The sequence below is a fragment of the Simochromis diagramma genome, unplaced genomic scaffold, assembly GCF_900408965.1.
Source record: "Simochromis diagramma unplaced genomic scaffold, fSimDia1.1 OVJJ01000481.1, whole genome shotgun sequence".
NCBI classification, from domain to species: Eukaryota; Metazoa; Chordata; class Actinopteri; order Cichliformes; family Cichlidae; genus Simochromis; species Simochromis diagramma.
Genome location: NW_024386898.1, coordinates 371,464 through 392,728, shown reverse-complemented (window position 1 = coordinate 392,728; position 21,265 = coordinate 371,464). Strand labels below are relative to the sequence as shown.

Genomic DNA, 21,265 nt, shown 5'->3' with positions numbered 1-21,265 from the left:
TCATTGGCTCATTACTTCGTCACACTGGCTCACAGCAGAGCTGCTTTTCTGTGTCGCAAACAAAAATAACATCAAGTAGATTCCTTTCATGGATTAGCAAGTAGCCTTGGACTTGATTGGCAGACGGTGGGTGGTTAAAGTGCACATTGGAAGCACGTTCTTCGTAAAGTTAGAGGAAATGCTACGTCATCCAAAACTTCTCCTTCCTGGTTAAAGGCCTTAGAAATCTCGCTGCACTGAGGTCTAATAGTCCTGTTCACTTGTGTTGCTTTTCTTCATGCCAGTTTTCCTTTTAAAGATATTAGCAGCCTGTTAAATTAAGGTAGCATTGTATCAAGGTACTCCAGAAAAGCACGGCTAATGTGTGAATTAATGTGAAAATTGTGCAGTGACGTCAGTGTGTTCATTCACAGGAAAACACTGGAGGTGTTTTCATCTGTGTTGATTGCGTTTGATATTTATCAACTGTTAATGAGATGGTGTTGACCTTTCATTAATCCCTGAAATTAAATATTTTACCTCAAGTGGTTGGTATGGCCTTAACAAAATCATTGTGGTTTAAATGTTAATTTTAAAATTCTAAGTGGAGCTTGTGTTTTAGAACAGATATGCTGTCTTTGGCACACACTCACACCTTCACCAAGTTTCACCCACACTTCTGTAAAGTTCTTCAATAATTCATCATCTGGAGTGTGCCAGTAGCAGGGTTATTATTAGTGAGATTTATTTGCGAGTTTCTGCACTCCCAAATGTGCATGCGCTCGTATATTACTCGTGTACTGGCTCATGCGATTATAAAGAAAATTCCATTACATTATCGCGAGATTCCAATTTATGTATCTACGCATGGTTCTTGCATTTTTTATCTCTCACGTCCATGTTGCACATTTTCCAACCAGTTCAATTTGGTTGCTCGTAGCTCAGTCACACTAGAGGCTAGGAAAAATCAGTGGCTGCCCAGTGGTTGCATTGAATTTTTTTCCACATTTGGTGTCCAATTGCAAGCAGTTGCAGCAACCAATTGAGGGTGTTGAATGCTCAGAGGCTGAGCATTCAACACCATCAACGTCTGGGTTACCACGTTTAATTTCAAGTCACAAGTCACCTTGTAGGAAGCAACCTTTCTCCAAACAATCACTCTTGAAAATAGCCACCTAATTTATAAGCGCAGACAGATCATCTGACTCAATAGTGGGCTCAACTTTAATGTTTGCCAACTGGTTAGCCAGTGTCATGAGTGCCAATGACATTTTTCAACTATGTCAGTATGTAGAGGAATTTTTGGATTTCATTGTTTCAAATCTATGAGGTCTGGCTGGACTAGATTTTTACTTTAATTGCTGTGTTTGCATGTTATTGCCAACTTGACCCCATTTAATTGCAAACTAATAACAGACTGACTCCACCTTTTTGCATGTTTTTGTTATCTTGATACACCAAAGTTGCTTTCCAAATTTGGATTTGCTGTCTCTAAAAGAAAACTCGCAATTCCCAACTCAAGAGATATCTTCCCAGAAGAGAAAGGTATTCAGCGGGCTTTTTCTGGGGGTAGATTGCCATGAAGATTATATATTTTCATCGAAAGCTTTCACAGAGCATATTAAGGCAGCATCCCACAGGGATAGAATCGCTTATTTCTCTGATGCTATTTTGAACACAGTAGGACCGGACACGTGGCATCTTGCTGGTTAAAGTGGCGGATTACCCACGGAGGTATTTCTATGTTGATTTCTCCTCCATGAGAAGCCATTAGCCTCCGGGGGCAGTGACGAGGTCTGCCCATTATTCAGGGACAAGGTGGTGGAAATGGAGAAGGATAAGACACAATGTGCTCAGGGCCAAGCTGCTCACTCCCCTGACCTGCTTCTCAAATGGCTTTTCCACACTCTCATAAAAGCCATTGCGCTGCATTTTAAAGAATAATAGAATCGCTGCCTCCTCCCTGAGAAACTATTTTAGCTTTGTAATTCCCCGGCACTAGGGCATTTCTTTGAAGGTGACTTCACAGCAAGTTTTCTTTTTACACCTCACAAATGCCTATAAGAAAAATCAAAAGCTCCCTTAAACAAGGGCAACGTGACCAGTGCCGCTTTTGTCGCTACATCAAGTTACGAGAATGATGGCTGCGGAGAAAACAAATTGCCTCCACGTCTTCGAAACACGCAGGTCCGTGAGGGGCATGTAGAGGAGTTGTGCATCTGTGGCGCCTCCATCAATGTTACACTTGATCTTTGCCTCTCAATATACTGTGTGGCTCTGCATGTTTGATTCATGCTATTCTAACCAACTCTATGTGCAGGAAACGCCGAATTTAAATACATTTGCTAAATCTGCTGTTTTTCAAAAAGTTCGTGTTTTTCTGTACGCTCTTGGTCGGTTTAAATGAGATTAAAATTTGACATTAAATAAGGTCATATTTCTTTTGAAGCTTAAAATCTACTGCCAACTGCTGATCTGAGCCATCCCGCTCATCTAAATGTCGGCTCCTTCACTCCAGGAGTCTTTTTTTTTTATTGTCACCACAAGACTATTTGAGGGCGACGGTGTTAAAAAGCACCGACCACGCTGACCGCCAATGATTACAGGTCTGTCTGCGCAGTATAGTAGGTACAGCTATGTTGTTGAGACCTGTTACACACACACACACACACACACACACACACACACACACACACACACACACACACACACACACACACACACACAGGAAATCTGCGTATTCCAGTGTGGACATAGTCAGTAAACATGGACAAAATACCCTCAGAATATGACGACATTGTTATACTCACGGACCGTGAAGCATCCTGCACCTGAGCGAGTGATCGCATACTCCGTTAAATTTATTGGTGCAGGTTGAACTTTAGCAGTTCTTGACCACTGTGAGTTGTTTTCATTTTTATAGAGAATTACTGTGCAAACCTTGCCCTCTTAAGCCGCAGTCACTTGGATAAGAAGCTTAGACAAATACAGTATCACCTGCTGCGTCCCCTCCTCCCCCCCCCTACTTTAAGTAGCACACTCGCTTTATGTTTATAACACAAAACACACCACTCCCCCCACCCCTTCTTCTAATGCCAGGGGACCCTGAAATTGCTCTTATTAATCAGAGCAGTGATAATGAGCAGTGAATAATAACCATGGGTGGAGGCCTACTGAATGCAATGAGATGAGGGGAAAGTACCCCTCTCCCCTAGAGAGGTGTTTATTTGAGATTTTAAGATTTGAATGTTTCTCTGGTTGTCCCCTGAGACTCAGTGTGAGTATTTCTGCTGACCTTATCTCTTACATGTAGTAGTACCAGCTGCTGTCCCCCTCCTTACTCTCTCTCTCTCTCTTATAGATAGATATATATTTAAAACTGGATGATACTGAAGCAGAGGCTTTCCCAATGAGCCTATTATAGAAACCCTAAAGGAGCTTTTTAGTTTGTCAGAGAACTAGATTAGTTATTGTTGCCAGTATTTGACCCTCACTGTCAACAACAATGTCTCCTTATGGGATATCAGTGTAGAGCTTACTCAGCGTCAGAGTTGTTGGTTGTAGAACAGAATAAAGATGTTATGGGTTTTGTTTGTTTTTTAGCTGCACTGGTTTCAAAGCAAAAACACATTATCCTCTCTCTCTGTCGCCTTTCGCCCAGTATGAGTGGGTGAGTTGACATTTTAATTCCCTTTTTACCGTTGTCTGTTTTTGTTTTGTTTTTTCAATTTGTATTGTAGCATAAATCAAAATAGAGAAATGCTTGCCAAAATATGTTTTCACATGTTGGAAATAAGAGAGACAAAAAGAGTTTTTCATGCACGACTCTGGTTTTCAACCATCTTTGCAGACCTTTGCTCGGCTTGGCTCCAACCTACTTCAGCTTTAGCGATAATTCTTATAATAGCCACTGTTTTTCCATGTTTCCGCCCAAACCACCTGAAACTTTTGCCGCAGGTATTGTTGTGTATGACTATACAGCAAGCTGCTCCACTCTAGTCCAGTATGTGGCAGTAATTTAGAAGATAATACACCAAGAGCAATTATAATTATACAGCGTGAATGATAACAGTGATAACAGTGCAAAAACAGTAAGCATGGCATGATGCTATCGTTTAGGATGTCCTGCTTTGCGTATGAGTCAACACTGGAAAAAAACCTGAAGATCACAAAGTGGGATCAAGCTCTCCAAAATGTTAGATGTAAGTGGTTTTCACTCATGCATTATAGCTCTGAACTTTTCTAGACATCACCAAGCAGAGGTTAACCAGAGAACCCAAACACCTGATGCAGTTGGCGGGGAAAAAGCAGCAACAGGGGTTACTTGCACATACAAAATCAGGAAAAGCACAATAGGTCTGCTTTAATTGCCCGCTAGTACCTTTAGAGTTCAGCTGCAGGAATAACGCTGCAGAATGTGGCAGAATATGTGTACATATTTGTTAAAATCAGTGGAATAATATCGAATATATAGCCTACCCTGATTTCTACAGCAGGTTTAAGCATTTCAGTACATTATTTATTATGTTTTAAATATTTTTTATATATTTTATTAATTTATTTTGGCTTTATTTTGATGGAAAATGGGGAAGACGTGCAGCAAAGTATCTCGTCCTCTGCTGTTTGTTTCTTTCGTTCTCTGTATTCATTTCGGCGCTCTTAGCTCGTACTTTTAATATGGGTCAGTTTATTTTTGTTTGATTATTTTGGAATGAGCTTCTTCTTCTTCTTTTTTCCCCCCCACCTGCACCGTATTGTGCTGCAGCACATTTTATCAGTGCGAATGCTTCTTATTGCCTTTTTTCAGCACTTTATCACTGCACAAAAAGAAAACATGAACTGAAAGGTTATATCGACATAGAAATATGTGCTTCAGGTGCTCGTTTCTTTTACAGTCGCTTTATCCAGTCTTTTGCTTTATTATCTGCTATCACCTGAACAGCTCCGCATCAGTGATGAGGTTTGGTAAACTGTAGTTGTTCTGAGGAGCTCTGTCTTTATCCACACGACCTGTTTGTTTTTGATAGCACATGATTAAATTTAGCTCAGATTTGCTGCCTCCTTCCACCTTTCTAACCGCGCGCGTGAGGCTTTTTTAGATGCAGCTTGTGATTGATGAGCTTTTGATTGGAATTGCGAATGAGACACTTTCATTACTGTCTGTCGAAGTGCATCCTGTTAGGGGGCAGTAAAGTCTGCGGCTGTCTGCGAGTGTGTGTGCGCGTGGGTGTGCATGCTGTTTGTGTGTGTTCACATCCTCGTGCCAGCGTTAGCGTGAGAGAATGGCATGACTTGTTGATGAGACCCGCTTAATAACATTTCACAATTGGTTTCTTCCAACGCCGTGACTGCTCACAGCTCGAGAATGAAGGCCCAGTTCACTTCCATAAACAAGCCGCCTAACGACTGAGCTCCGATTGGCTTTTCCTCGTACTTATAGAAAAATCGGACCAATAATCTCCTCTTCACTCCCACCGAATAAAACCATTAGTCAAATTTGTATGCACAGCAGGTGAATAGGTGGGGAGCTTGCCGGGAGCCGGCTGTGCTGGAAAACAGAAAAGAAGATTGCCTGGAAAGTAGTAGAAAGCTGCAAAAAAGCTGCCGTTCCACGTTGCTGCCGTTAATGTGTTGCCATGTCTGTTTTACACTTTAAAGTAAACTCTTTGTGAAGATAAGGTGCCCACAGGAACACTTTAAGAAGTGTGTCTTCATTAAAAAACTTGGCTCGCTTAAAGTAAGAACATAGACATTGTAATAAGACGGGTTACTTTTTCAGGTCTAATTTGATTATGCTTTGTAATTAAATTAAGCTATAATACAAAGGTCCCATGATATACGTCTCAGTTTGTACAAAGCATTTATTATACCCCCCGCTGTGATCAATTAGGCTGTCAAGACAAGTTTTATGAGATGCGCTCACCTCATAATCACCACTACGGGAAACAGTTTACATCTGCTCGCTCATCTATTCAGCGACCAGCTCCTAGTTAGCAGTGACACAAATGCATTGTGGGAAAGCTATTGATTGTTTTCCACCTTTTTAATAGTAGTGGTGCCAGATTTATTTGCAAAATAGTTCTCATCATTTCCTCATATTGGGGAAGCGTGACAGGCCATTTTGCTCCTGGCAGTGTCCCTATTTCATGTCACATTATTTCGTGTTTTGTTCAGGTCACCTTGGCACTAAACAGGGAAGCAGTGCCTGCAGCAGCTGTGATTAGAACAATGTTTATCAGCAAATGATGTTTCCTCAACAGAAACAAACGGCACATCATGATTACTGCTCAATTAGTGGGAGCCAACTCATTTATTTTCAGGTTTAGCCCGAGGTTCTCTTCTTTGTCTAAGTTGCTTATTAAAAAAAAGGGAACAAAAGGTTACAATTCTTGCTCAAGAAGACAATAGGTGGGTCCTAACTCCTTGTTATAAACTAATACCATAAAGTACATTATTCTTTACTAGCACTGCGGTGCTTGTTGGCACATTTGCACATTTATCTTGTTATTCTCAGCGTCTCTATATTAAAACGGTTGTTTGTGACAACTTAATAACAGGATAATAAATGTATATGTTTATTTACTCTTCTTCCAAGCGCCATAATTATTGTACAAAGCAAACTAATCAAATATAGACGGTATTTGCATCACAACCGCTTCCACTGGCAGTTGTTTATCAGAATGTATTTATAAGCAACACAAACGCCATTCTGTCACAATATCACATAGAAATACCGATAAATATTTAATCTTTTTTATGTAGACACTTTTTTTTGGTAGGTACCCAGACAAATATAAGTAACTGTCATGTGTCGCAAAACGAGAGAGATTCGTTGGTTTTTGCACGTCTGTGGAATTATTACATTTGCAGCGAAGCACCCGACACTGCCAGGTTTCATTATCACCTTGACACAGGCGGTTGGGTTTTTACCCACAATCTGGATTTTATTCTACATTTTTGAAAACATATTTAATTACTAACAAATTCAAACCATTAGAAATGAAACAGGAAGGAGGAACTGTCAACGGCCCCTTTCTGATCATATTACTGTCAGCTATTTACTTCTTCTTATCAATTATTCTTCTGTTATTTGTAGATGTTGATCTAACTATAAACATTAAGCCTAAATAGCTTAATTACTACTTTATTACTACTAAATATGATTTTGAGCAGAAACTACATGTTTACTAAAAGAGCAAAGGTCAGAAACTTTAACCCTCAGACTCACATGTTTTAACTGCGAATATAGAAATTAAGACGGAAATGACTGAAAAGGCAAGGCAATACCTCAAAGGAACGACTACCTTTATTTGGCAGCCTTTTATTTGGATCATGGTTCTTTGGACATATTCCCAGAAAGATTCCCCTCTCTCTGCTATCTTGACTGTCTTTCACCCTCACTTAATGGTGCAGAGCGGTAAAGGCTCGCCAGATAGGAAAATGAAAACTTGTGAATTCTTAAAACTTAAACCCTCTGGTGACAGTTAAAACGTATGTATAATTCATATGAATGTGCAGACGTTACATTTGATTTACACTTGTGAAAACATGTCGATTTACCAGCCGGCCTCTATCACGCAGTTTCTGTATATAAACACACAGAAAAGAAACTGTACTTTGAAGTCAATATCTATATCAGTCACCATAAAGATCTTAAAAATCTTGGTGATTTAGTAGTTTATAGACACCCTAACCCAGACACATGATAATCTTCTGTTAAAGGAAAAACCCAGAATAGGTTTCTCTCTTGTAACCATTTGTGTTTTTAACTAATCGAAATCATCATTTTATTACCTTCTCTTACTTTTTAAAAATATCTTGCAGTATGATACAGCATCTATAAAGACTTTAGTGAAGAATAATCTGCCAGTTTAAATAGAAACTTTGACATTTTAGCATTTTCTGCTAACATGGAATGTAGTTTAAACCCTTTTCTACAAGTTCATTGTAGCTACCGCTCACTGTGATGTGTTAAAATGTCTTAAAATGAAGACAACGAGTATTTTTCTCAACAGTTTCATGAGAAGCGATTAATACAGTGTCTCTTCCTTCACCGTGACTCAGTTAATAGCTGTAAGAAGGCAACTACGCTTTTCTTTTGCCTTCAGAAGTCTAAAAAACAGTCCCTGAGCGGCCGTGCCTTTTTAGGTTGAAGCTTTGTTAGGGAATGTTTGAAGATTATTTGGAAAACCGGCAACTTGGTTTTTGTAGTCGAGTCATCAGGATATTGAACATTTGAATTTTAGCAATACCTGTAGCTTGACTGGAACTGCCGATTTAGATTAGACCACTACTGTGAGTCAGATTACACTGGTATAAGACAACCTCCCCCCCCAAAAAAAACCAAACAAACAAACAAACACATATGCACCCAGCTCCAGTGAGTGCCAGTTTGAGTCTGTGTGAAAATAAAACAGGACATCATGACTGATATTTTCCTGTCGACTTTTCCTCACACCGCTCTCGCCCTTACTTACTTACTTACTTTTGTTGTGAAGCTTCCTCTTCTTTCTGTATTTTCTACTTTGGTTCAGTGCACTTTGTATGTGCTGTGCCGTGTGCGCGCATGTGTGTGTTTGTGAGAAACAGCATGCATTATTTACACAGAATTTGTGAACCTGAAATCAAGCCATGTTTTTCTGTGTGGGAAACAGGTGTGTTTGGGGGGGGGGGTTGTTTTTTGTGATTCATTTTGTCAATGGGTGCGGTATCCAACCTGTATCTGTGTCTGCAAAACACAATCAGCATCGCGGTGGTTTTTCTAATCCTTGCTTGCTCTCTACGCTGCAAAATGAAAGCACATCTCATCTGCTATCGCTCCAAAATGACAGAGCACAAGGTAATCCCTGTTCTCGAATGCCATCCCCTTGCGTCAAGTGCATAAAGATGATTTCTACCTTTATTCCTCTCCTTTTCTCCTCTGATGAGTTGTATGGCTGCAGGCTTCTATATCCGCCTCTTGTCATGTTGCAGTGATGCAATTAGGTTTGTATCCTCTGTGGTTTCTGTTCTTTTGCAGAAAAAGGATTGCTTATAAAATACCTGTCTGTGCAAGCAGCTCGTGCCGTAATGAGTCAAACTCCAGTGTTGGGCTCACATAGGTGACATTTTTAGCAAAGCAGCCATCTCAGCAACAGATCATTTGTGTCTCTATATCTGGAAGTATCGTGGCAGAAGGCTTCGTTTGAGTTTTCATGGATGAGAGATGCTAACAAGAACCAAAATACTTTATGCAGTTGCTTCTTTAAAACTCACATCCGCTACAGTGACTTTTACCGTTCCTGCTCTCTGCCTTAACAGTGTGTGGAGTTCTAACTAGTGTTATCAAAAGCTCTCTACCAGAGGAGGTTAGGGCCGAGGGCTGGAGTGCCAGAGGTTAACTAGCTCATGTCCTAATGGATCTTCTCTGCAAATTGACCTGAGAGTCTTGGTGTGTTTAGCATTCCCTGCATGTAAGCTAACATATTCACCTTCACAGCCAGAAAGACTGCTCAGCTAACAAGGTTCCTACGCAGTATGGAAGAGTGTGCAGTTTGACTTTAGTAATTCCCAGGTTTGGATTACAGTAGGAAAAAAGTGCTAGCCTGGAATAGTCTCTGCTGTTATCTTTATTTTTGATTTCAGAATTTCTAAAAATAAATTCATCCAGTAAGCACCACTGAAATTAAAGCAATAATGCTTATTATTAAACACATACTCCTAAGGACAATGGTCATACGTATATATGTCTTAGGAGCTATATGACGCTGTTAATCACATTACTAGACAATCAAATAATAATCTTATTATAATCACTGTAGCATACATAAATATGTTTGTAAGGACTCTGTCCCCTTCTTACCAGGTGGGCCAAGTAAAACTACGCACACTTCGTCACGCATACTGCAGTTACTAATAGGGCTGTGCGATGTGACCAAAATCTCATATCCCGATATAAGAATTCTATTGTCCCGATAACGATATAAATCACAAAAATTTAACATTTTCTGTAAATTCTGTGAATCTCGGGCAGCTCGACTTGCGTGAAGTGTTTCCAGCTGCGCGTCATGGAGTCTAGTGTTTTAACAGATGCATGAAACTATAAATTTTTAGACATAAGTTGTAACGTTTTCTTTGTGAGTATTTATTACACAGGGTGCTGCGGGGAAAAGCCTGTTCTAACGTTTGAGTCTAAGGTTTATTTTTTAGCACCTGGCGGCTCTTTTTTACTTCTCATCCGTAAATAATCTGCTCTTTCACGTAATTCAGTTTATTTTGAAAAGTCTCAACAGGATCTTGAGCTTTATTGTGAAAGGTTTATGTGGTACATAAACACGCGGACACGCGATGGTGTTACCGTCGTTGTTGCTAACCACAACGCATAAAAACAGGCGCTTGTCCAGCTGTAGTGTGGTTATATTAAATATAAGAGAAAGAGAGAACTTTAAGAAATTAATATAGCCACTACAGTGACCATCAAAACGGTGAAAAAATATTGCCGTAAACAGTTTATTTTGCGACACCATGAAACAAACGATAGCGTAAAATGAAACGATAGACGTTTTTATATCGTCATCCGATATATATCGTTATATTGAACAGCCCTAGTTATTAACATCTACATGATAAATGTTTATTACAAATCCCAGTTCTTTTGGGTTTTTTTCTATAAATTATGTTCATACGTTAGTTAACGGTCATCCAAATTTGTGTTGCAAAGGAATTTTGTTTGAACTTCTGTTGAACTGAATAGAGAATGAAGAATTTAAAAAGGCGTTAAATACTGCTGAATTGTGTATAATGTTGCAAAAACACATATAACGATGGATTAGTTTGCAGAATTTGGCTATCCTTAGCAGCACAATCAGCAATAGCCTTGCATTCTTCCAGGCTATTGTCCCCATCCCCCCTGCAGAACGTCACCATATTCATTATAGTCCCGTTTATTCTTATACAGCAAACATACAGTCGCTCTTTTTTTCTTTTTAAACATTAAAGTGCTGCAGAAACACTGGTACGCCGTCATCTATTTACTTCCCTCGTTTACAACTTTACTTCATACAGACAGAGAGAGAGATGCAGCCGTCTGTCAGGGCTGCAGCAACAGTCATTGAGTGGTGGTGTAGTAACATCTTTAAACTGTTGCACATTAATAAAATAAGAGCCACAAAATTAGCTGTGGTTATTTGGTTGTGGATTAACATTTAGATGGCTAAGTTAGCAACTAGCACCTAGTCATTGTCCAGTATGCTTTTTTATGCATTGAATGACCGGTTCTGCCAAAAATGGGGCCTTCACTGTGTTCTGGGACCCCTGATTTTTTTCTTTCTGCTTAATAAAACACATACTTCAGCAATATGACAATACAGTTCTCCCTCTGTGGAAGCATAGACCTGTTTGCATATTCATTGACCTGTGCATACTAAATGTGACAGATGTATATAGTTACATTTTGGTTAGTTTAAGGCATGAAGTAATTCTAAAAACCTCTTATTAAAATGACATGTTGATGAACAGATACGAGTTTTCAGAGTCTTAAGCAAAAGCAGGAGAATGACTTCCAGCTTTTTTGAGTTATGAACAGGTCTTTTCATATATTTTCAAATCTTTTCTATGTGAAGAAACTTAAATTTCAATTTTTTTCACCTCATTTTCTGGACTTTTATGATCACAGTGTTCTTGAAATTATTTGGCAACATTACAGTATTCATACTGAGTCATGTCATTTTGAAATAAAATGGCGACATGTTAAACAGTGTTGCAGAAACACTGTTTCTCTTCTGATCTCAACAAACTTTTTCTATTTACCAAGGTAATGTGTCATAGAATGAGATCAGCACTTGTGCCCCTGCTGATATCCCCTGTGACTCACATTTTTCTGATCTACAGGAGGTTGACACCCACTGTGAACTCTCTTGCAGTATTCCTGTGGACCTTATCTCATATATTTCCTCTACTTCCCTTTCTCAAATTACTTTAGTCTCTCCATTTCTCTAGATTGAATTTTTCCCCCCTTAACCCTTACTAGCCCCACTACATTTGTCTAAAAATGTTCATTTTCTCTGTAAATTACAATTAAAACGTGACCCTCATCTTCCAGCTGGCAGCACACGATCGCTTCCCAAAACTATTTAACAGAGATGATTCCCCTAACTGCTCTAAACATCCTTGCTGCCCCCTTTGCTGCCTTTTTCTTACGGTCAGCACATTGCTCTTTGCCCAGAGTGGAAGAAGCCATTCTGCTTGCTGTCACCACGCAGACAGATTCTGGGCTGCTGTTGTCTAAATGATGGATCTGGAGTAGTCAAAGACTGCTGACTCCTTACTGACCACCTCTCTCTCACCACCACACGTCGGCTCCTTAGCCCACCAGCAAGGGCCGCCATGATGGATAGGGCATCCATCGCTCAGCCCAGCCCAGCCCACATCTCCCCTCCACCCTGCAGGGCCTTTGTCAGTCAAGCCTCTGGTGGTAGAGCACTGATTGACACAGCAGAAAAAAAGACAAGCAGGTAAACATAAAAGCCATATTGTTTTCTGCCGATCTGTGGGAGTGTTTTGAGGTCACTTACAGTTCATCAGCGGGCCCAGAGAGAGAACTGAAATGCCTGGTCGTGGACTGGTCATTCGCTTTCTTAAATGAGTTGTATAACATGACTCTGTGTACTGTCACATTTACTGTAGATGTAGAACACTTATAGCATTTTAGGTTTTGTATCCCAAACTACTGAGCTAATCCCTTAAAGACACTAAACACCCAACAGCACATCCTGCAGCTTATTTTGTCAACTAACTGACTGGAGTTGTTTCACTTCCCACTAGAAAAGTTGATATTAACAGAGAGGCTTAAGTGCTGTTGGTGCCCTGATACCATATTGAAGCGAGTGGTTCCCACTGGACTTGAAAAGACCAGCAGCAAAGACCAAGTAGATTCTTTGCACATTTTCTTTTAAATGCTGACCTTTCATTCATTCGATCTTTTTTGGCCTGTCAGTTTAATTTATGTGATCACTTATCCGCATGAGGGCATTATTTATTATTCATATTATATTAAATTAATCTCACTGATGTTTTTGGGTGTGCTGACTTTGCTGATTTTTTTTGTCTCCATTCCCTCTTTTCCTTCCAAGTAATACATGGATATTTATTAGTATCAGATATTAAGTATACACCACCATATTATTATCATTTGTAACCACACATGATGCACTATGTGTTATTTTAAGCCTCTTCCAGTTATTCTTGGCGGTGCGTTTATGTTGCAAGAAGTTAGTGCTGCAAAAATGACTTTACACCAGCATTGTCTTCCCATGGCTGAATGTAAACCTACCAGCATTTTAAAGAAACCTGAAATATACAGTAATATGCACTAGTCAGGTTAATAGATGCTGTAATGAATTGGTTCAGTACACAGAGTAAACAGTTTCAAAGCATTATGGCAGTGTGCGTGCAAACTGTTACCCAAAATAAATATAATATATGAGTGTCTGTTTATGTGGAGATATCCTTTCGTTTCCTTTTCTTTGTATGAGCTTGGAAATGAATGAGTTTAGTTAATCTTTGCATGTTTTTGATGCATGTGCTAAACTACATTTAGAGGAATAATATCAGTCTTTTTCCAGATTAGACATTTTTGACTCTTACTGCACCGTATTTGCACTTGATATGTCCCATTTTAGTGATAAGATGATAACTAAAAGCAGAATACCCCCTTCGGTTTAGCTGGAGTACCCCAGGGTGTCTCACCGGGAGATGTTTTTCAGCTAAGGCGAGGTAATTTTCACTTCCAGTCTCTTGGTTTAATAGGCACAGCGTGTCACATTGGCTGTGTTCCCTCTCCAAAAGAAACAAAGACTGTAGAAGTCAAAGTGACACATAATTGCTCTGTTACCAGTTTAGTTTTTCTTTTTAAATTCAACATAAAAATTGAAAATCTTACCGGGTATTTTTAATTCTTAAATTTACATGGAACAAACTCTCAGTTCAACTGATGCCCGAGTATAAAATCTGCACTACGTTACTGCACAGCTTAGCAGCTAGAATGTTTGTTGATTGTTGTTTGGTTATCGAGTGAACTCGTCATTGTAGATCAGATAAAAAAGTATTTTAATAATCAGATTTTCCAAGTGGACTTAGAATTTTTTTTTTTTTTTGCACTGTTGGGTTTTACTGTATTAGTGTTTTGGGGATTATTGTCATGCTAAAAATTGAAGCCATTCAGATGCTTTCCAGGTGGTATTAGAAGCTGGATCAAAATATATATTTTTTCTGTGTTCTCAATTCCACCAATTTTGACAAGATCTCCAACACCACTGGCTGACGTGTAGCCCTGATCCATGGCAGAGCTCTCACTCTGTCCATACTGACAACAATTTGAACCAAAATGTTCAGATTTGGAGTCATCACTCCATAAGAGTCCAGTTCTTGTGTAATTTGGCATACCTCAGCCTTTTCTTCCCATTTCCCTTCCCTCCTTGACAGCCACCTTTCCACTGAGACCATTTCTGATGAGGCTTCGGTGAACAGTAGATGGATCACCAGAAGCGCCAGGTGCATCGCTCAGGTCCTGTGTCAGGGCTCAGGTCTAAAAGGCCGATGGGGTATTTTTGTCACCTCGGATTATCAAATTGAACCATAGTTGTATCTACTAGGAGGGTGAGGGGTACTGACAGGGCTGGTACTGACAGAAACCAGTATATTCGAGGACTAAGCACTGTCACTTCTTATTTCGTCCTCCCCTTGCCCATTTCCTCAGTTTTTTTTAAGGACTCACTGCACACCATGAGTTATGTCAAGCTTTTGGTTGATAGCTCTTATGGCTCAGATTTCACTGTTGAGTGGCTTATCAAACAACACATTTCTCTGAAAATGGGACTGTACAAGGATGGGACTGAAAATGGGTGAAAAATGTATCCAATGTCCAAAATGAAACTTCGACAAACCTTCAGAAAGCCTCCAGTTCTATTGATTGAAAAATGCATGATGTCATTGGCTCCTTAAAAGCAAAATATGAAGAAATGAGGGCTGGTTCAGGACCTTTGCACAGTACCGCATCGCATAATCATAATAAACATGTTGTCAAGTTTTAATAATTTCACTGACACGTGGATTGCTCAAATTATATTTTATAATTCAAAATAATCAATTTCCTTTTTGTAATAAAGGGACGTTACATCCAATCCTGTTATATTTGATCTGTTATATTTGATCTTTCTTTTCTGGGTCACCAGGCAATAGCAATTCAAGCCTGAGCCCACAGTACACGAGGAGGAGGATATTGCATTCAAAGCAGTTTACAAGCTCATTACTGCCCTTTTAAATATCTACTTAACTGGTGTATATTTGATGAAATACCAAATCCAAACAGAAATCACCATGCTGCTTTTTTTAAGGCTGAAAATACGAAGCTTTCTCTCACCATTGGTCCAATTGCCCATTAGACTTGAGTTGAGTCTGATGAAAAGAGAAAAAGAATCTGTTTACCCTCTGAATAAAATCTTTTTCACCTCGTTCATTCATTGCATTGAGTAAATTAGTCCCCTTTTTAAATTAGACAATTCCACCCACTGTTTTTAGTAGAAAAGGCAACCAACTTAACAGCAGAAAAAGCGAGCCCTTCAAACTGATTGTGTATGCAACGCAACCCTGTGAAAATAAAGCAGAGCTGTTTTTCATAGGGCCAGGGAAAGGTGGGAGTGATGAAGGCTCTGTTTTTTTCCAGGCTTACTGTAGACAGAACTAAGCTATAAAAAATTATCAAAGAAAACTGATGAAAAAATGATCGATGAAAGCATTCCCAACCAAACGGTAATGCACGGCAAAAAAGTAAAATCAAAAAGTGATGATTTTATATTCTTCAAGAGCAGTGTTTCGACGTTGTTTTGAGCGTGCTTTCCAATCAGAGGAGGTAACATTGGAAGTTGAAAAAGTCTGTGAAGTGTGTAATGAGGTGACACCTGATATTCTCTTGGGTCTGTGTTGCATCGGGCTGTAAGGCCTCCATCTGTCAGGGGCCACCAGTGGCTAATCTCCCCCTGCATACTAGGAACTGATCCCACTCACCTCCAACCTGAAGTATTCATTATTCACACACAGACTTTAGCCCACACTGAGCTCTATTTAGTCAGAGGAAAATGTCCTGCTCTGCAAGATAAACAGGGAGCCTTACCTAAGCGTGAGGTAGCAGTTTTGACTGTCCCTGTCTCACTGCACTTCTTTACTTCTCTCTGATAATTCACACCTTCTGCTGCTCCTTTGTGCTGCTCAGATGACTAAGTGGGGAAATGGGCTGTGGAAAATGATCATCAATGCAGCTGGCCTGCTGACAAGAAAGGAGCATTTTCTCTTCTGTTGTCAAGAAAAGGAACATCCATTTATGCCCTGCACGATTCACAGCGCTCTTTCTTTTTTTTTATTACATGCGATTGTTTAGATTTCTAAAGATTGGATGTTTTTTATCTACATGTTGGTCAGCTTATACATGTTCTTTTTATTAGCTGGCAAGGTTTGAAAAAGTATTATGGTTCACATGTTATTCTGATAAGTGTACAAAGCATAAATAATACCACGAATCACAGCGGAAATACTAATTGTTTAGCTACTCCGTCGTATAAATCGTGGATTTTCTTTGCTCTGCTGGATTTTCCTTACAGCTCCTTAATGAGACATTTCACATGAATATACATCCCTCCATCATATTTAAAGATCGTGTATTTGGTGATTGGACAGGCGAGGGTGTTACAGAACCACAGTTTGCTTTAAAGCGACGCCGTTCGTTACCAGAAACAAAAGGAGCAATTTGAAATCATAATGAAGCGTTTATTGTCTTATGGGGATGGGAAATGTGGCGTGTGGCACGCTCTGCCTCGTAAATCTCTGGATGTCACCCACGGCATGTAGATGGATCTCCTCTCCTGCGGATGTCTCCAGCCCCATAGAGCGCAGCTTCGGCAGACTAATGAACACAGAGAGCCTTGAGAATGGTAAACAAGTGCCTGATTAATTGGTCCTCTGCTTCCATTATTTTAGCGGTGGAATACAAAATGCCCTACAATGGAATATTTTTGATCAGTTTTCCTTTTTTGTACCTTACTTCACTAGAAATGCGGGTGGCTTCTCTGTGAAGGATAGTGTGTGCCAGTACTGTCCTGCTTAAAAGAATGGAAAATACTCTCAAACTATTGCAGCTCAATTAGATTACAAGAAGAGCCTTGGCACTTGGAACTGTATGTAACTGACCCCATTTAGAAAAACAGGCAATCTCATAAGAGAGCTAGTTGATTATGGTGCATCTATCAGGAGTCCTTTAATCAGTGCCAGTCTTTTTTGTTGTTGTTGTTGTTTTTCAAAGGCACTATTTGGCACTAAATTAAGCAATGCAAAAAAACAATATTTGAACCTTGAAAATGTCCACTGCAGTCATTTAGTATATCACTCACGCACAGCAACTTTGAAAGAGTTGACAGGATGATCAAAAGACGAACCACATTGGATGTCTCTGGCTGTCAGAAAGCACTGTGGATCATGATTTATTAAATTATCTTTTGATTTTCGTCTTATGAAATATATTATGTAACCATCTTTGTGCCAAAAACTTTCCCTTGTACTGCGTACATGCCTGATACTGTGCACGCAGACAGGCTCAGCGGTTGGTAAACTCAAAGATTCCAGGCAGAGGTCCGTGTCTCGCGCACTCATGGGTAAGTTGAGTGACTCTGGAAACTGCGGCTCTTTTGGAGCGATCGGCTTGACGAGGTGAATTGTGATTGCGAGTGTCTGCAAAGGCCCTGCTGCTCCAAATCCTGCTTTAGTTTACTGAAATTTTTAAAAGGCCCAAAGAACTTGAGCTCTTGGCTGCCTCTCACCACACTGCTCTCTGAATCATTGAAGGGCCATTGGATTATCAATGCATGAGAAAGTCCTCAGTACTAGCACTTTAGAAAAAGCCTTTAAAAAAAAAAAAGGCATCCAAACAAGTGCGACTCATCTGAACGTGTCTCCAAAAAAATACGAGTGTGCTTCTGTGAGTTTTAAGTGTGCTCCTTTGTCACAGTGATCTGACAGCTCCTGTCACTGTGGAGCCTACAGCGCTCATATTATTTGACTGCTTGCAAGCAAATCTTTATTACATTGTTCCGTAAGTATTCTTTTTAGCGCCACATCCCAGTTTGCTTATTGTCACTGATTATGATGTTAACGCTTTTGCTGATAGATGACTTGAATTACCATGAACAGTCATTAGCTGCTTGCCTAGCTGTGACAGGTGGTCAGAGTTGACCTCTCCGCACTACCTTAAGCATGTTATGTCTTCATCTCTGATTGCGTGCCTCTCCAGACAGATCATTTTTCAGCTTCATAGCTGGATACACTTTCATACGGACATAACATTGCAAGTCTGTTTTCCCCTTTCAACAAGGCAGATGCACCATTGTAAATACGTACTTATCTGTGCTACAAAAGGACTGATGTTGAAAAAAGTATCAAAAAGCGAGCCTGCATATTAATGTTTGCATATTTTGGCACAGATGAGTCATTATGCTTTGAATGTGCCGCACCCCCTTAGCGAACACGCTGTTGCAAAAATCCACACAGTGTTATAAAAAACATTGATTGCACTGCTACTCTAATTTTCCATGCGTTTTGGTCCATCATTTATCTGAGCAGGCAATTGGGCTGCAAATGTCATCCTGCATGACCTCTTTTTCCCCCTCGATTAGACATGTTATAATTTGTTTGCATGCAATCAAATGCCATTGTTTTGCCCTTTTCTACTTTTTGGTTTATTTTTGCCATCTTAATCATGAGTTTGCAGCGATCAAAAGTTAGTAAAAAGAGCCCATGTGCATAAATTTGTTTCCAGGAGCTTTGATTGTCAGGCGTCTATTCGGAGGATCAGAGAATGAACGTGTGAATGTTTTCATCACAGATCCAGTGGAGCATCTCGTATGATTCTCACAGCAAGAACTCTGCCACATCACAGTAGACGTGCTATATCAAATGTATCCAGTATAACTGTAATGATAAAATCGTAAACCTCCTCGGGCTTGTAGATAGCCTAGTTAGGCAGCAGTTTGAATTTTGTCTTGGGACCCATCACTTTTAAACCCACCTTGATTCTAAAGACACTCTTGTTCCCTGTGAGTTAAACTTATTGTAAAACAGCGATTGTTTTGTGAACTCTCAGTGATTCAAAAGCTTGAGACTTCTTATACTGTAGATACCGAACAAGGATTTTTTTTATATGTATGGTTGCTCTGTTGGGATTGCTCTGTTCTTTGTAACTCTACGAGTTTTCCCGATGAGAACCAGCATTTAAGTGTGTGACTGAATGGAGCTGTTGCGTTTTACTGTAATGCAGTGTTTTTGTGGCAGGTATCTTGCATTGCAGTACTGGGGCGGGTGCACTGCTTGAGACTGCTGAACATTTCTGATAGATGTAGAACTGAATGCTGAGTTTTTCTCATGCTTCCACTCTCTTTTTCCGAGAGTTCTGGGTAAAATGTTTGTAATGCAAATAAGGGCACTTCAAAGAACGTCTTATTAGCATTTTCAATAGGAGAAATGTTCCATTGTGTGGAAAATTCGATTATTTGAAATTTTTTTCCCTCCTTTTGTATGTTAGAACGAACTAAATGAAGCTTGTGTTATCGTTTTTCTTAAAGTTTCCAACTTTGCTAAATGTTAAATACGTGACCTTGTTGGCTCTTATCTCATTCTTTGGCTCATGTGCAAGAATTAGTCCGGCCGGGATAGTCGGACACATCTGATTTTGGAAGCACAGAGATTGATTGGGTGCTGTGTTTTTATTCAGTGTTTCGCCACCTCGGGCGATGTTTCTCCCTTTGTGCTGTGGGATTCAGCAGCCCAGGCTTAGTGTCATTGTTGAGTTCTATATTAAGACTATTGATTACACTGTAAGTGTGGCAGTGGGGCTGAAGTAAGTAACACACCGGTCCTATCACTGTTTTGGTGTTTCTGAACAGGCACACTTGTCTGGCAGGTGAGCAGATAAATAACCCTTAGTGTCATTTTTTCTTTTAAACGAATATTTGTATTTAATAATGTCAGTCAGCTGTATGCAGCCTTTCCCTCTTAAATGCCCCTGAATGAGCCAAATAGCTTAAGCATTCAATTTAATTGGTTGAACCTGTGTGGAATTTTCTCCATTCATGGCAACGCCTTGTGCTCCTGCGCCGAACAGATGCCGATGTTCCCTGCAGCATCGTTGATTATGACTGGTATCGTAGTAATTGAGTTGCTGTCACACTGTTGCGCCTGTGCTGAACTCCACAGCCTGACTGGAGCCTGCTTCTGTCAGAGAGCCTTGGGCAGGCGGGTGGCAGTTGATGGAAAAAGACCGAGCAACCACAGCAGCCCATCAAAGAGCACCAATTACACCCTTTTGAATCATTTATGATCTCCATTGTTTTCACCCCCCCAAAAAAAAAAACTGCACAGAAACAAATCATATCCTCTCGGCTGTACTTTTTTTTTTTTTAACTTCTTCTCCAAGCTGAACCTGGCGACTGCTGCTTCCAGGAAAGACCTGGACAAAGATGTCATCCTCGGCATTTGTGCGCCTCTCTCTCTCGTGTCCCTCGAACAGGTGCCTGTGAATGAGTCACCCCTCTTGTGTGCTAGAACAAATTTTGAGGGGAAGTAATGACTGTTAAGAGCTTCACAAACGTATGCAATGCAATTATGCTTAATTATGGGTGATCAACATTTGCATAATCTTTATCCCAGCTACTCCTCAAGAACCAATCAGATGTTGTTTTTTTTCCAGCACGAAAGTCACATGAATAATTTATATCAGTAAAATATATCTATTCTGTGTCTCAGTGATCTCAGTGGCTATTCAGCCTCCTCAGTCATCTATCATTTATGATGGAGAGAGTTAGGAAGGCTCCCTGATTGAGCTAATGAATGCAAATGCACTGTGCAACTAGCAGGGGTCAGTAGCTTCACTCCCCCTCCCTATACCTGTTTTCTTCACTATCAATTCGCTCCAAGCCCATAAACAAATGTGGCATGTCATTTACTATGGCTGTGAAACGATTAATTTTCATAAAGAAGGAAAGAAATGGCCATCTCTTTGGTACTTGGGGCACCTGCATGTGTTTTGACAGTGACGATAAGCATACATGGCAGCTCAATTACGTTCTCAGCCCTCGTTTTCTGTTTTATTTAGGTGATGGGAATCCTCTCTGTGAGCAACCCTTATGGTTAAATACATGGAAAGTTGCATTTATGGTACCACCTGCACTATTGCTTTTTCATTTGGCACCCCGGTGCGTCGCATGATACT

The 21,265-nt window shown here is 40.0% G+C and overlaps 1 protein-coding gene across 1 annotated transcript in view; it reads left to right on the top strand.

The window, feature by feature from the left end:
• macrod2 (mono-ADP ribosylhydrolase 2) overlaps nucleotides 1-21,265 on the top strand; it is a 402,096-nt gene that overhangs the window by 192,512 nt on the left and 188,319 nt on the right. The gene's annotated exons all lie outside the window — the stretch shown is intronic.